The 17715-nt window shown below is 41.2% G+C and overlaps 1 protein-coding gene and 1 pseudogene across 6 annotated transcripts in view; both read left to right on the top strand.

The window, feature by feature from the left end:
- The window catches only part of ACACA (acetyl-CoA carboxylase alpha), a 338866-nt gene that overhangs the window by 273508 nt on the left and 47643 nt on the right, over positions 1-17715 (top strand). The gene's annotated exons all lie outside the window — the stretch shown is intronic.
- Positions 3319-5860, top strand: LOC117067364 (annotated as a pseudogene). The gene has a single exon (XR_004430714.1). The product of XR_004430714.1 is annotated as a high mobility group protein B1-like (transcript).

Raw genomic sequence — 17715 nt, 5'->3', positions numbered from 1 at the left:
GGCTTTTCCAAAGGGGGAAAAATGGGTGGTTGCAGTCACTGTTCGTAAGAGTGAAAACTATCTAAGAATACCTGAATATATAAAGGACAGTGCAGTTCTGACATCTTTGCAAGCATGGGAAAATTATTTTCTCCTCAGGGCCAGAAAAATGTAATGGAATAGTCTGAGGCTGATTGCCCTTGTGCAACTTATATAACCTCTCAACTCCTCAGCTTTCTTATCCGTCAAAGGGGGATAATAATTTAAACCTTCAAATAATGTGGAGCTCAAATGAGAAAACATAAGTAAAAGTACCGAGTTCTACAGCTACTCAGGAGGCTGAAGCAGGAGGATAGGTTGAACCCAGGAGTTTGAATCCAGCCTGGACAATGTAGTAAGACCCCATCTCTTAAAAAAAAAAAAAAAAGTACCTAGTTCTTGGTGAAAAGTGTTGGCCTGCATTAACATTTCAATTTCCATTCCTCTCTCTAACATTATTTGGTGATTGAGCTAAAATTTCGGTTTCCCGTTCCTCGTTCCTGTCTCTAACATGATTTGGTGATTGAGCTTATGGAGTTAATACACATACTAAATTGTATCGGATATTACATTTGCTCTACTTGCGGGAACTTTTTATCAAGTCTTGACTTTCAAGTGCAAGGATAAGAATTAAGTGTTCTATCATTCCCATTTAGGAAAAAGTTGAAAATTCCATTGGTTTAATTAGATTTTGTGGATGTCAGAAATTAGAGGACTCCTTTGATGTGATCAGCTTGCTCTGTGCATTCATATGAACTCTGTATCCTCCTCTGGGCTTGCTTTTTCTCACCAAGGAAAGGCACAGCAGTGCTAACAGTGGCGAACTTGGCTGTCTTCCTCCCTTTTTGGAGAGGAGCCTGGAAATAAAGGTTGTGAACCACTACTATTAAAGATTATTATTGCAGTGGGAGAAACTGCTGAGAGTCTTAAGGTTGTTGTTGTTTTTTTTTAAGTTGCTCTTTTGGACACCTTCTTAGGATGAGATATTGATGAATGCTGAAGATAATTTTAGGTACCATTATCTATGAGAACAGAATGTTTGAAAGATTTAAAAAATTCTGTTCTCATAGATAATGGTACTTAAAAAACCTATATTTCCATGATGTTCCCATACCCAGTCAGAGAGCTAATTTCTGAAATGTATCTTCTTATATTGAGTTTCTTTCTCCCCCCTTCCCCAATACTATATTATATACAAAGAATATTACAAAAAGCAGATGTTGGGTTTTTGGTTTTGTTTTGCTTGAAAACTTGCTAGTTGAATTTCATTTGTGCCATGAAGAGACATTAGAGATTGATTTCTTAAAATCTGACTGAATTGTTCTAATCAAATTCATTATATTCACCTTCATAGCTTACAGGGCTGCTTGTTAAAAGAAAAGCTTAGTTACAGGGTGAAAGACAAATAAAGCTATAGCTTTAACTTACCAAACAATGCTCACTTCTAAAAGGACGTGATTGTTTTTAGCTGAAGGGAGTGATCAGATACAGAGGTTACCTAATGTTGCTCTGCCTGCTTCACTATCTTCATGTCAGCTCCTCTTAAGTATACAGCTGTGCTGCTGAAGACACCCGATTTCATGCAAATTCATTCAGAATGTCCTATCAGCCCCTTTGCCTATCAGGTATGAAAAAGGAAACTACCATGCTCAGATGGCTTCCTCTGACTCACTCCTTGTGCATGTTGCCTTTGTGTGTGCTGGTGTCTTTCTTCATCTCTGTTTGCCTTTCTTTCTGTAGGTATCTCTCTGTATTGTGTACTCTGGGTGTGTGCAAGTCACCCTGAGTGCATGTCTCTTTCTGTGTGGGTGCTGATCTTTCTGTCTCTTTGTGTCTGTGTCTTGCGTATGGATCCCCCTCTTTCTCTGTGTGCCTCCTTGAGTGTCCATGTGTGAGAAAGTCTTTGTGTATTTGAAACATTGTAGAGCCTCCTTTCTTAAGCCTTGGTGCTCATAGTATGTACCTGTGTAAAGTGGAAATGTAGGAGACATATGCAAGCTTATATACAGTCTTAGACTGTAAATATTTGACCCCCACCTTTTTGAGTCTTCATCCTTTATGTTAAACATTGGGGTGAAGAATAAGGAGTGGGGGTGTTCAGAGGTTGTAGGGGGAAAAAATCTTGTGTGTGCAAGTGCCGATCCCGTTGACCCCTTTGAAAATTGAAATAATGATAATGCGCGTCTCCTGACTGCGTCAAAGTATCAGCACATCAAAAGCCAGGAGGCATGAAATGCAAATGATAAAGTGAAAGCAGATGGATTGTGCATGATCGCCTGATGCCCAATGAATTTTAAAAGGTGCTGGTTTGCAGGAAGGGGGGGTTGGGGGGTTTTAGGGGGAACTGAAATAAACACGTTATCCCTGCAATTTTTTTTTTTTGTTCTTGATGCTCACTCCTGACGATATTTTTTCACACTTGAGTGAACACCCTCTCTCTCTCTCTACCTCTGTCCCCCTCCCCCTCCCACTCTCTCTCTCTCTTTCTGTCTCCTCTCCAACTACCCCCCTCCGCCCCCACCACCCCCACCTCTTACACGTCTCAGGTCATGTCGCTGCAGCTCCGGTGGAAATAATAAGATATAAACCACGAGGTTGTTATTTGCATAGAAATAGCATGGAGCCCCAGGCAGCAAGGGAGAAGGACACAGGGATCATTTGTCTAAAATTGTAATGAAAACTTTTGCTGAGGCAGAGATTTTTTAAAACTTTCTTTCTCCCTGCTTTTCCCCTTCCTTCCCCTACCCCCCAAACCCCATCATTGATTTTACCTAACATGGTTCAGTTTGAAGAGAAAAGATTGACACTCCACATATCATACTCCCATAATGCAGCAACCTGTAAATTGTTTGTTCCTTTAATAGATATGAAGCTGAAGAGACATGCGTTTTCAACCTAATACACTGCATGTGTGCGCCAGGCTTTTATGGCTATACTCCATCTCGGCATACACATGATGTTGCCTGTCGCTAGCCTGTTTTTAATTAGTTTACACCTTCCTATCTTTTGCTTCCAAAGACTCTTACTTTTTAAAGGATTTCTTTTTATAGCCAACAGTAGTAACCTTCATATAAAATAAATATTTTCTGGTGTTTTCCTGTTTTTTTACTTTTGGGGGTTTTTCTGTATACTTACATGTTTTATTCATGGACACCATCCTTTGCCACTGTGTCTTTTATTCCAAAACCAGGAAGTGCTTCCCACCTTTGTATTTTTATCCTTTTCCCCCTGTGAACTCACTATTTGTATATCTTCTTTCCACGTCTATCTTGCTTTGTTGCCTGCAGTTATTTGTAAAATATTCAAAATATTACCCAAATTGAGAAGAGATGTAGTGTCTGGATTTTATTGACATTTGACATTAGAACTAAAGGCAGTAGGCTGGTGATTACAAGCAGCCCAAGGGGGTTTACTTGAAATTCAATCAAGAATATCTGGTTCCTTGCTATCTTCTGGAATGGGTTAATGGTATCGGGGCTATATTTCGTAGACAGGAAGACAAAAACAGTAGAAGGGAAAGTGACTTAGTTTCATTGACAGAGACTAGATCAGGGTCAGAACATGAACTTTCATGTCCCTAAGTTTCATTGAAGAAAGCTCAGGCCTCTTTGCTTAGTGGTCTGTAAAGCCTAAAAGAAGGTGATCTGGTTGTTTTCCTGTTTGTCCAAATGTCGTGAGAATGATGACATTAATAAGAGAAGTTTCTAGGGGCTTGCTATTTCATGTCGCTCAAGGTAGCAGATCCTAACTCTCGGAACTGTAGGCTGTGGGTGACAGATTCCTTAAAATGCCTCACTGCGTGGCAGACCTGATGTGCGTGGCAGATTACCCTGCTTGAAGGGAGTCATGCTGTCCTGGCAAAGGCAGTAACCTGTGTACTTGGGGAACTAGTAAAGATACACCTTTAAGGAGCTGAGATGATTGCAGAGTCATAAACTCTTAAGTCTATGTGCCACTGGTCATTTGCAGAGATGATCATACTTACTTTCCCTCCCCCCACCACTCTTCCTTTCAGTTTCCTTTTTATTTTTTTTCTCCCTTTCCTGTTAAAAGTATTAGTATGTTTAACATCGTGTTAGGTGACAGATAAGCTGGAAGAACTAGTATTGTAAAGGAACACTGATGTATACTGGAGCCTACTAGTTCTCAATCCATTGCCCCAGACTTGGGGAGAGAGAGCACATTCTGTATCCAGAGAAATAAGAATATGCAGTTTATGGTTGTCCTCTGGACATTAACTGCCTGTGAAGGTAAGGTATATGCCAAAGGCAGTGATAGATTCACCAGGAGATGATATGTGACTTTCTTGTATTTTAAAGCTCTGCTTCTGTTTTAGAAAAAAATATCCTATACTCTCATCTCCCTTAGAGAGATCAGGGCCCTATTTTCACTGAATCTGCAAGAAAAAAGAAATCATGTGATGGGTATGACCAGGGCCGTTAGTTTGATAGGGGGCTAATTCTGCTAATCTTGCTTTTGAGACTTGGTGCAAGTAAGTTACATTTCTCTCTGGTTCTCATATACATATTTTCCTGCAGCTATGCAGTATGAAATGTGAAGTTGTCATAGCTGACACTGTTGGGCACAGTACCAGAGTTCCTCTCATGAGTGGGAATTGTCTGTTACACCAGGAACCTGCCCTGTACAGTCTCCATGCTCACCCATGACTCTGTGACATACAACGTGAAAGTCATGGACGCTCAAGAAGGGAAGCAGAGATTACTTAGCTCTCACTGTGGGGCGGGCAACGTTGTAACTTTCACATAACTTAAAGAGGTTATGATAGAGACAGCACTGGGACAAGTGAGAGCCAGAAGAGCACTGGGCAACTCTGTGCCTTGCTAAGGAAAAATAACTAAACATGGGCAAAGGAGATCCTAAGAAGCCTAGAGGCAAGATGTTGTCATATGCATTTTTTATGGAAACTTGTTGGGAGGAGCATAAGAAGAAGCATCCAGATGCTTCAGTCAACTTCTCAGTTTTCTAAGAAGTGCTCAGAGAGGTGGAAGACCATGTCTGCTAAACAGAAGGGAAAATTTGAAGATATGGCAAAGGCAGACAAGATCCATTATGAAAGAGAAATGAAAACCTATATCCCTCCTGAAGGGGAGACAAAAAAGAAGTTCAAGGATCCCGATGCACCCAAGAGGCCTCCTTTGGCCTTCTTCCTGTTGTATTCTGAGTATCACCCAAAAATCAAAGGAGAACATCCTGGCCTGTCCATTGGTGATATTGCGAAGAAACTGGGAGAGATGTGGAATAACACTGCTACAGATGACAAGCAGCCTTATGAAAGGAAGCCTGCGAAGCTGAAGGAAAAATATGAAAATGATACTGCTACATATTGAGCTAAAGGAAAGCCTGATGCAGCAAAAAAGGGAGTTGTCAAGGCTGAAAAAGCAAGAAAAAGAAGGAAGATGAAGAGGATGAGGAGGAGGAAGATGAAGGTGATGATGAATAAGTTGATTCTAGCACAGATTTTTTTCTTGTGTATAAAGCATTTAACCCCCCTGTATACAACTCACTCCTTTTAAAGAATAAAATTGAAATGTAAGACTGTGTAAGAATTTTTTTAAAACTCTACAGTGTCTTCTTTTGTATAGTTAACACACTACCAAATGTGTCTTTAGATAGCCCTGTCCTGGTGGTATTTTCATAGCCACTAACCTTGCCTGGTACAGTATAGGGGTTGTAAATTGGCATAAAAATTTAAAGCAGGTTCTCGTTGGTGTACAGCACAAGTAAGTTATATATGGGGATAGTAGTTTTTTCATTTTCAATTGTCTCTGATGCAGCTTATATGAAACAATTGTTCTGTTAACTGAATACCACTCTGTAATTGCAAAAAAAAAAAAGTTGCAGCTGTTTTGTTGGCATTCTGAATGCTTCTAAGTAAATACATTTTTTTAATTAGTTAAAAAAAAAAAAAAAAAGATGTTATGAGCATGGAGAGGCTAGAGCCAGGCTGCCCAGGTTTAAGTCTTGGCTCCACCACCTACCTACTAGTTGTGTGACCTCGGGCAATTTATTTAACCTCTCTGGGTTACAGTTTTATTAACTGTAAAAGAGGGGATAATAATAGTATCTATGTACCAGAGTCGTTGTGAGAATTAAATGAGCCAAAATAGGTAAAACATTGGCACTGCCATAGTCTTCTCTAAGGTGCCTTTAGGGTTCCTTCTCATTGCAATTTCTTATCTGGTTCTGGAAAGGAAATACAAACACATTATTCTCTATACTTTCTGATTCTTTGAAGGCAAAATTCCTTCAAGAAAATGTTAGATGACAGTCCTCACTTGGCTGTACATTCATGTATTGACTTTCCCAATAGAGGTATCTAACGACAATCAGTGCTCTTTGGAAAGCCATTAACGTGAGAGACACGATGTTCGGTCATGACAGGGTAGTATATATGTCAGTCATCTGTCTACAAGAGTCCCCAAGGACTTGTTGATACAATAGCTCATAATCACTCTAAGGATCAGTCTAGCAATTTGCATTTTTAAAAGTCCCTAACTACCTATTTTCACAATAGACAGTCCCTATACTCCCATAGCTCCAGATGGGATCACTCTCCTTTCTAAGGAGGGCATTTTAGCTTCCTTTCTGAGTAATCCTTGCTTTAGCATTATGAATGAGTCCTCAGAAAGTATTGCTCAATGGACAGATCTCCCTAATATTCAAGTGCTCCCTCCCCACACATAAAATATTGGTAAATCTGGCCCCATTTAGGGGGATTGTTTTGTTTGTTTTTCATTTGATATTCCTCAAATTTGGTAGAAAACTATACCTGGTTATATTTGACTCTATTAGTGTGCCTTAGTGACCTGCCAGCAATCCTGAGTGCTCTGGTTTGGAGATCTTACAGGGTGGAATCGCCACACAGACCTCCACTACAGAAGTTGCCTCTGACTCTGAGAGAGCCCATGCATGTATGGTGGCTTAGGGTCTAAGAATTTGGGAGACCCTACAGCAAGTACCAGTCCAGAGCTTCTGGATAAAGTGAAAGCTCTGAGACCCTGTTTGGGGCATTGAATGCAGACTCAGGAATTATCATGTTTGACAACCTATTATGAATGTGCTCAAACTTTTTGGACTTACAGAACCTTCAGATTAAAAAAAAAACAACAAAACTGCCAGGCATAGTGGCTCATGCCTGTAATCCCAGCACTTTGGGAGGCAGAGGCAGATGGATCACCTGAGGTCAGTGGTTTGAGACCAGCCATGCCAACATGGTGAAACCCTGTCTCTACTAAAAATACAAAATTAGCCAGGCGTGGTGGCACACACCTGTAATCCCAGCTACTCGGGAGGCTAAGGCAGGAGAATCACTTGAACCTGGGAGACAGAGGTGGCAGTGAGCCAAGACTGCACCATTGCACTCAAGCCTGGGCAAAAACAGCAAAACTCCATCTCAGAAAAAAACAAACAAACAACAACAACAAAAACTTTTGATCATTCTTCTCCCTGCCATTTACTAGGTAAGCAACTTTAGGCTTTAATCTATTTAGATGTTAGTTTCCTCTTTGTGAAATGGAAGGCATAATACATTTCCCATTTTAAAGTAGAAAATCTGATTGGTGTGGTAATCCTGTAATACCAGCACTTTGGGAGACCAAGAAAGGAGGATGGCTTAAGGCCAGGAGTTCAAGACCAGCCTGGGCAATATAGCAAGAAGCAAGACCCCCTTCTACAAAATAATTAAAAAATTAGCCAGGTGTGGGGGTGCCTGAGATGGGGAACCGTGGAACCTTTGGCAGTGGCATCCAGGACTGGGACCGTGTCTGTGAACAGGGCCTGGGCCCCGGAGAGCTCGTGGAGGAAAGGCCCAGGGCAAGGAATGGATGCCTGGTCAAGGACATGAAGATCAAGTCCCTGGAGGAGATCTATCTCTTCTCCCTGCCCATCAAGGAATCTGAGATCATTGACTTTTTCCTGGGGGCCTCTCTCAAGGATGAGGTTTTAAAGATTATGCCAGTGCAGAAGCAAACCCACGCTTGCCAGCGCACCAGGTTCAAGATGTTTGTTGCCATCAGGGACTACAATGGCCATATTGGTCTGGGTGTTAAGTACTCCAAGGAGGTAGCCACTGCCATCCATGGGGCCATCATCCTGGCCAAGCTCTTCATTGTCCCCATGCACAGAGGCTACTGGGAGAAGAAGCCCCACACTATCCCTTGCAAGGTGACAGGTGGCTGTGGCTCTGTGCTGGTGCACCTCATCCTTGCGCCCAGGACACTGGCATTGTCTCAGCCCTGGTGCCCAAGAAGCTGCTAATGATGGCTGGTATTGATGACTGCTACATCTCAGCCAGGGGCTACACTGCCACCCTAGGGAACTTTCCCAAGGTCACCTTTGATGCCATCTCTAAAACCTACAGCTACCTGACCCCTAACCTCTGGAAGGAGACTGTATTCATCAAGTCTTCCTGTCAGGAATTTGCTGACCACCTCATCAAGACCCACACCAGAGTCTCCATGCAGGGGACCCAGGCTCCAACTGTGGCTACAACACAGTTTTTACATAAGAAAAATAAAATGAATTAAGCCTGTTTTTTTTTTTTTTTTTTTTTTTTTAAAGTAGAAGACTGGAGGGTCTCTTAATCTTAAATGCTCTTCAATGTCTAGTATTCTGTGATGTTATAAAGGTGCATATTGATCTGTAGCCAGGGAACTGTTTTAGGCTGGGGAGTGAATAGATAGGGAGTGGAGAATTTTAAAAGTTATTGCATATTAGAGTATTATGTATTAAATTACATATTAGTGATATGTAAAATTATTACATACTCATGCGACCAGGAATGGAAGTTGGAGAGCATAATGATTTAAAAATTTTTTAATTTTGTTTCTTGTCCAGATCACAGAAAAGTAAACACTGTATGTTGTTCACAATCACGAGTGTCTATATAAATCTTGAGAGTGGGAGGATCCTCAAAAGTTCAACCACACAATTGTTGCTTGAGTTTCCTCTGTGACACCATTGCTAAATATTCACCCAATTATGTGTGAAAAATTCAGCTGAATGGAAGCTCAGTACTTTTGGAACCAATCCCATTCATCTATGTATTCATCTGTGAGTTCTTTTTTCTATTTGGCTAAAGTCTGTTTCCCGGTACAGAGAGACAGATCACTCTTTAAAGACAGAGTTCAAATTTAACAAAGAAACGCCCAGTTTTATATGACCAACTGGAAACTGAATGGAACCAAAATCTTTCTCATGTACTTTTGTGTTCAGAGTCTGGTCTTGTCTCAAGAACAAATGTAGTGAAGATGAAAATGCTATTCCAACATAGAAAAGAAATTGGATTCATAAATAACTTTGCCAGTCAAAAATGTGAAATAAGTAGAAGAAACAAGGGAAACAGTTAAAACTTAATTCCACTTGAAAGTACTCCTTAGAACCTTAGGGGTCTCCTGCAGTGTCATGCAGTACCTTCGGAGCCTGATTATCTCCTGCTTTCTCCTCCCCTGCCTTGCTGAAAGTCAAGATCCTGATAGAAGGTTGGAGGATAGTTCTTTTTGACTGCTGTATTTGTAGATATCAGCTAAAACTCATTGGATCCAAGGTTTGGTGGAATCAGTAAAGGTGATGTAGACGTAGGTACTCAAACCCTAAGGGTACACAAACACAAGCTAAACTGCTAGAATGTATTACCCTCTTGCCTCAGTGAACAGTCTCTGGCTCACTTCATCCATGTGGACCTTCATTATATCTCCACCCTATATCCATTGTCCATTTCCACCTCCAGGGTTCTGATGTGTCCTGAGTATTAGAATGAAGAAATGCCTCTACCTCACACTTTGGGTGGCATGTAGGGTCTCTGCACTCTGTCTCTAATAAAACATTGTCCCTGAACTCAAGCTAAGGGCCCACTTAGCTCCGTACACACGGTTCCTTTGGCAGATTAGTTTCTTCGTCGTCTTCTTCATTTTCTATTCAGTTATGTGTTACACCTTCATATGTTGAATTTTATTCACCTTTCTCTCTTTCTACATGTATTCATAGCTCTGTCTTTGCAGATCAGTGCTCACTTGAAGCTTTGCTACTCTGTCAGCCCCTCTCCTCTCTTCAACCTTTCTTTTCCCCCAACCCCAGCCTGAAGCCCAAGTAAATTAGCTTCTCACCCCTGCCCCCTAGTTTTAAAAAAAAATCCCATACTCCTCCAACAGTGTCTATTCTTGGATTTGCAGTCAGCAACCATCTCCAATAACCATCAGGCTGTCAGCTTTGCAGCTCCCTACCACCTCCCACCTCCCCCATCACTCACCAGAGGAAAAAGAGAGCCAGAGCAAGAGCTTGAAATATATCATGCAATAGTGTATCATGAATTTGTTGTGAGTCACAGTGGTGAAGCAGGTTTATTTATTTCTGAGACCTTAAATCAATACAAAGTAGGTCTCTTAGTTCTGAAGCTGGGATGGAGTGTGAAAAAATGAGCCCATTGTACTCTTAAAACTTTGGGGAAAGGAGATGACAGCTATATAATTCCATTTACCAGGCACTAGGGGCTTTAATGTGAAGGTGACAGGGAGCTCTTTGTGCATTTAGAGCACCATATCTTCTAAATAAAAGATCTGTAGACTTGATAGTGGAGCATAGCTCCAAGTTTAATAATCTCCAAGCATTAGACCGAGCCAATATGTTCCCAAGTCAGAGAGGTTCCCCCCTAAACACTCATAAATTAAAAGTGCAAGAACCGCACATGTTGGTCGATTAGAAATGCAAGGACTCCAGTCTTTTCTAGAAGGAAGACAGAGCTGGGCTCTGGCTGTGCACAGACTGGTCTGTGAATATGATAAAGAAGCGGAAATGAGACTGTTTAGAAACCTGACTCCTAGCTGTTCATCATTCTAGGGAATGTTCCCTGTGCATGGATCCAAATCTAGCTATGTCCCTTCTCATTCAGATTGACCATCATCACACAGTCTAATCAGCTAATGTACATAGTCAGGACTGTTGAATTATGAAAGGAGAAGCTTAAAGAGCTTTTTAGATTGAACTACAGATTACCATGCCTGGGCTTCAAGATTTTCTGGCTGATTTTTGACCAGTTCCTAAATTTAATAATGTCTCAGTGTCTGGGGTTTAAGCCTTTTAAAATTGTATGTGCATCTAAGAAATTGATAAATCAGTGTTGGTAAGGAAAAGAACTCACCCAAATTTAACCAACAGCTTAAGATGCAAATATGAGAAGTCAAGACCATTGGAACATGTAATCAACTTTTGAGTATCTTCATTTTCTACCTGACCCATTGGTAAAATATGCCTTTCTCAATAGATAAAGCAGATTTATGCAGCTCAGAAGAGCACTCCTAACATAATATGACTTTATAGTACTTAGAATTACTAGTTTAATTTTAACCCATATAAAGAATTTTGACAGGGGGAGGGAGGGAAAAGAGCATCTACATTGGGGAAAACTAAAAAGGTAGGAAAATTGAACCACTCCTTTTGCTTCAGAAAGCCACTACACATTATAACACTAATATGAAAGACTTATTTTTGCTTATAGTAGTTTAACTTGCTAAACATACTAATCAGTTGAGTTTTTATAGAATGCATAGAACTGTGGTAGATCACATGCATTTATTGCATGCCTGTTAGGTATAAAGCTGTTCTTATGCTGTGGCAATACAAAGGATGATTCCTGGTTTCATGGAGCTGAAATTTAGCTAAAAGACAATAATAGGCTTTTCATGTGTTCTAAAGGAAAAAATAAAATTGCTGCCCACCAGATGTCAATGAGAAAACACGAACCAAAAGGCCACAGCGATAACAAGTCAGTGCTACTCCCCTAAGAGCCAGGCCCTGCAAACACTAGACTCTTGGGACCTGGCCAATGCAGTCAGTCACAGCCTATTCAGTAAAACCAGTAGAAGGCGACTGACAAACAGGGATTTTTTAAAAAGTTTTCCATCTTTACAAAATACATAACCTGATAAAAGACTGGTATCCAGAATATATAAAGAATTCTCAAACTCAATAAGAAAACAACCCAGTAATTAAAAACATGGGCAAGAAATTTGAACAGACATTTCACCAAAGCAAATATAAGGATGGTAAATAAGCACATGAAAAGATACTTATCATTAGTCATTAGGGAAATGAAAATTAAACCACAGCTTGACACCACTAAATGGTTTTGTTTTTTGTTTTTTGTTTTTGTTTTTGTTTTTGGTTTTTTGAGACGGAGTCTTACTGTGTCGCCCAGGCTGGAGTACAGTGGTGCAATCTCGGCTCACTGCAACCTCCATCTCCTGGGTTCAAGTGATTCTCCTGCCTTAGCCTCCCAAGTAGCTGGGACTACAGGCACGTGCCACCACGCCCCGGCTAATTTTTTGTATTTTTAGTAGAAATGGGATTTCACTGTGTTATCCAGGATGGTCTCAATCTCCCTACCTCATGATCCGCCTGCCTAGGTCTCCCAAAGTGCTGGGATTACAGGTGTGAGCCACTGTGGCCAGCCTAAATGTTTGTTTTTTTAGTGTTTGACAAATACCAAGTGTTGATGAGGATTCAGGACAGCTGGAAATCTCATAAATTGTTGGTGGGAATGCAAAATGGCACAGCCACTTTGAAAAAGGTTGGGCTTTTTTTAAAACCTGTGCACAAATGTCTATAGCAGCATTATTTATAATCCTCCAAAAGTGAAAACAACCCAAATGTACACCAACAGGCAAATGGGTGACCAAGTTGTGGTACTTCCATAAAATGGAATACTACTCAGGAATAAAAATAAACTACTGGTACCTGCATCAGCATGCATGAGGCTCAGATGCAATATGCTAACTGAAAGAAGCTAGATTCAAAAGGCTATATACTGTATGACTCCATTTATGTAACATTCTAGAAACGGTAAAACTATTGGAACAAAAAGATCAATGGTTGTTGGGGTGGAGGGAGGGGACTGATTACAAGGGAACATGAGGAGACTTTGGGATGATGAAAATGCTCTCTATCTTGATTATTGTGGTGGTTATATGACTATGTGTATTAAAATTCACAGACTTGTATACCTTATGATGGACAGTTTTGCTATATGAAAATTATACTTCAATAAACCAGACTTTATTTAAAATGTTTACAAATTGGCTGGGCAAGGTGGCTTATGTCTGTAGTTGCAACACTTTGGGAGACTGAGGCGAGAGGATTGCTTGAGGCCAGGTCTTCGAGACCAGCCTAGACAACATAGCAAGACCTTGTCTCTATAAAAAAAAAAAAAAAAATTCATCGTCAAAAATCTCAAGTCCCAAGCCCGTGCTTCTTCTCATACATTTAGCAAGCAAACTATTGTGTGGCTCCTCTCTACCTTTTTACATTACAAATGAGTCTCTGTTCCTTACCCACTCCACCTTCAAATCCTTATCGTCTTTGTGCTGTCTAATTCATTCCTCTGTTCTCCAGTGAGCCCTGCACTTCAGTAAAGAGATGTCTTCCAGTGTTATTTCTGACCTATATTCAGCCTCTTTTTGGCTGTTTCTTTTCCTTCCACTGACAGCACCACCCCTTTGCCCCAGTTTATCCTTCAGCATACCTGATCACTTCATAATTTGCTGCTTATGGAGAGATTTTTGGTCTTATAGCAGATGGTCTTGAATCCAACTGTGGCTCATGTCAGAGGCTTTTCTCTCCTCTGCCCACAGTATGTCACTGAGCCCCTTCTCTACCCCAACCCTAGCCTAGGACCTGTGAGCCAGCACTCCAGTTTGCCAGTGACAGTAGTGGCAATAAAGGTGGGGAAAAATTATAACCCTGTGCCTATGTATTAAGAAACTGTATTTTGCAAGCCCCAAATAATCTTGATGGTCACCTAGGTCCTGATTCCATCTCCCTAGAGATTTAATTCCATTCATCCTTGGATATATTCCTGAAGAAACATTTACACAGTGATATGTGCAGCACCACTTAAAATTGTTAATTGGAGATTGAATTACTTGTCAGATTTTTAAAATGTAGTCCTCTCAGGTCAGGGAGGAGGATATTAGCTGCACTGAGTAGATGAGCTATTGCATTTTTTTCTTCTCCTTTTTTCTCTCCTCCTCCCTTTTCCTCTCTCTCATCCTTCCTTCTTTCTTTTGTTCCTATTTTCCCCTACTCCTGCTTATTCTTTTTCATATCTGTTCTCTTTCAGCTTTAGCCAACTTTTATCAATAACCTGACAGATCCCAGAGTGACTTTAATATCTAGAATCATAGATGAAGTCCAGTGATGACAATTACTCAGTAAATTTACAATACCCCTCCTCAAATCCTTTTGAGAATGGAAATGTCCTAATAAGAAGGAGGATTGCAGCGAGGGCTCAGCTTGTGTAGCCTAATTCTTAGATGCAGGAGGAATTTTGTATTCCCTGCTTCCTTAAATAGAAGATGTCCTGACCTACCAAGGATTGTTTAAAATGGGGGAAAAGACTGAACAAAATGGGGAGAGAAGGAATAGATTTCATTTTTTATTCCATTATTGATATGCATCAGTTTTTCACATCTTCAGCACATGATTGCAAATATTTGCCTATAAGTCTAAGGGTCCCCAACATAATGTGTATGTCAGGACAAAGGCAATTTTTAAAAAATTGAGCTAAGTTGCATCTGGGAAACTTGGAAATCTTAATGCCTGTGCTGACAAATATCCTGACAAGTAAATACTGCACTCATTCAGTATTACATAGTGATTTCATTTGCACAAAACCTCACAATGCTCTGCCACTTCAGTCAAACGTCTGGAGCATGGGGGAAAGGAAGAACGTGTTTATCTTGATCTCCAAAAAGGGCTTTAAGGGAGAGAGCAGGCGGTATATTAGGCTGTTTTCATTGCCTGTCAGCTGTGGTAAACCTGAGCTGTCTGCGCTGTCTCTAGATAAGCAGCAGCAGCAGCAGAGGCCTGAGCATGGATATATGACTGCATTCATTTGTACTTCTTATGTATCTCAACGTTTCTAAAGGCTACGTAGCATCTTTGGTGGGGCCTTTAACAATTGTGTCTCTGCTAATCACCGGCTTTTATGTGGTGCCCTTAATTCTTAGGTCCGCCGGCTGCAATGAATGAAGTGCTGGATGAGGCTTAAGTTTATATTGAGAATGAGTCAAGATCCTCTTTCCTCTCAGATTCAGCCCTTGTTCAGTTCTGTCAGCATGGCACTCTTCAGCAGAGGACCTGGAGGTGGAGCCTATTCCTAATATTGCATGGTACTGCTTCTCCACTTAGATCTGGAGGGCAACAAAGTGAGGCCTCAGGCGAATCACCTCTGTTTGACTCGCTTCTGTGTTTAAATGATTATTGCTGCTTGCTGGACAGATAAATTAAAAGTTTGTATCATACAGTAGAAATGTAAGAGGAATATATTTGGGAACTGAAACACAGCAAGAAATGCGTAGGTCAAAGTTTAAAAGAGTGTTGAACGCAGCTCGCCTACTTCGTGAAAATACGTTGATGATTAGCCGGGCGCGGTGGCTCAAGCCTGTAATCCCAGCACTTTGGGAGGCCGAGACGGGCGGATCACGAGGTCAGGAGATCGAGACCATCCTGGCTAACACGGTGAAACCCCGTCTCTACTAAAAAATACAAAAAAACTAGCCGGGCGAGGTGGCGGGCGCCTGTAGTCCCAGCTACTCGGGAGGCTGAGGCAGGAGAATGGCGTGAACCCGGGAGGCGGAGCTTGTAGTGAGCTGAGATCCGGCCACTGCACTCCAGCCTGGGCGACAGAGCGAGACTCCGTCTCAAAAAAAAAAAAAAGAAAAAAGAAAATACGTTGATGAGAGTTGTTGACCCCGAGTTTTTCTGTAGAAGGTCAGTAGGGCAACCTTGAGGAAGAAAACAACGGTTCTGTCTGTGTGGGTTCTGTTCATCTTCCTAGGTACTGATGAGGGTTTGTGTAACTGTTATAGCATGATCATTTCAGAGTTAGGCAGAATGGATTTTATCCTAACCCAGATTCTGCTTCCTTGGTTGGAGCTTTTGTTGTGAAGTATTCTAAAATCATTAAAACCACTGGAGTCAGCAACGACCCCTATAAATCAGGAGCTATTGTGTGCACCCTCATTCTACTGGTACATACTCCAAACATGTGGTCATTGAAGATGAACTGGAGGGTACTGCTTTCTCTTCACCGATTGTTAAGTAGTCATGATTGTTAGCATTTGTTTGTGATTAGTGGAGCAGTTTCATTTCTGTGCCCATCCCTACCCTACCCCCCATCTCCCAAAATAAGGCTGGTCAGAGAGTGATATTGGGATACTCTTAGTCTATTCTGTAATTTTTCTCCTTAATTTCCAAATTAAATGAATGTTCTCACATGACAAACACTTCTTTCGCTCAGAAATAATGTTCCTGGTTATGTTAAGCCCTGGTTAGGTTTCTTCTAACATAGGAAAGGAGAGATGTAGAAATACTGCTGCCTTTTCAGAACAATGCCAAAGCATCAGAACCCAAGTTTTAATTTAGCTTGTAAAGGGAGGAGTACTCAGTTACTGAGCCTACCAAGTTTGCCTCCCATTATTTGTAAAAATACGGGGTAGAATGGATAAGTGGCAGAGGATCACTTTTAAATGAGGAGACAAAAACATCAGAAGAAAGTATGTTTAAACAGCTGGGCAGTCCCTTTTTCTGAGTGTAGTTCTTCATTGATCCATTATTAATTTTGGAGATGTGTAAGATTCTAAGTGGTTGGACATTATCAGGTATTAGAGATAGGAAGAAAATAGTGTTTCTGAGTAGAAAATAGCCCCAACTTTCTCTTCTGGGCAACAAGGCGTACTTGGCTCCTGACCTAATTGTGAATATCACGTTTTCAGGGTCAGCACAGTGTCTCCTTTTTTATTCCTTTCCCCCCTTTCCAGTTTTATTTTAATAATTAAAAATACTGCTGATCACACTGAATGACTTCTAGCCGAGAGGCAGTCTGTCCCAGAAGGACCAGTTGTGGACCATCGGGTTTATGACGACCATAAAACCAGAGCCAGATCAGAGCGTGGCCTCCTTAAGTGACAGGGATTCTGCCTTTACCAGGCTCCTGCATCAACGGACTGCTTTGGATATTTGCTTTGGTTTGGATTTTTTGTTCTGTTTTGTTTCCTGATGCGTGTGTGAGTGTGCATGTGTGCACACACTTAAAGATATAAATGAAACAGGTATGTAATGCCCTCTGCCTGTTAGAAAGACTAAAGCCATAAAAATAACAAACGGCGTGTATTTGCTAGAATGTCAAAGTTATGAGTTTATTTTGTAATGATGTGCTCCTGCCTTCATGAGGTAAACTGGCCGTGGCGGAGGTGTTATTAGTAATATGGACTCAGCGGAGCAGAAAGCCGAGTGACCGAGAGATCAGTGTATCAGTCAGAGAGAGGGCAAATGGAAAGAGACAGCAGGAGAATGAGAAAAGAGCCACAGTGCCTGGGCTGAGATTAAAGACGGACCGAGAGGCGGATGGGAGCTCAGTGGTCAGATACGGTCTCCCCTGTTCACGAGGTTCCTTCAAAGGAGCTGCCAGCATGTTGCTCAGCATGGGGCTGCCTGTAAAGGCTTGTTCTCTACGCTTCCTTATCAAGGAAAGCAGTAATCTGAGAGCAATTTTGCTTTCCATATTCCTTTCAGAAAAGTATCTTATGCCCTTCCTAGCTGAAGTTAAATGGAACCAAGGCCAATTGGGTCACACTGAGGTTATTACTTTGGTCACCAACTTCCTCCACCTTTGGAGGATCCTGA

This window comes from Trachypithecus francoisi, unplaced genomic scaffold, assembly GCF_009764315.1.
Source record: "Trachypithecus francoisi isolate TF-2019V2 unplaced genomic scaffold, Tfra_2.0 Lachesis_group20, whole genome shotgun sequence".
NCBI lineage: Eukaryota > Metazoa > Chordata > Mammalia > Primates > Cercopithecidae > Trachypithecus > Trachypithecus francoisi.
The sequence above is the reverse complement of the archived record's forward strand: the minus strand, read 5'-3'. Positions and strand labels throughout refer to the sequence as shown.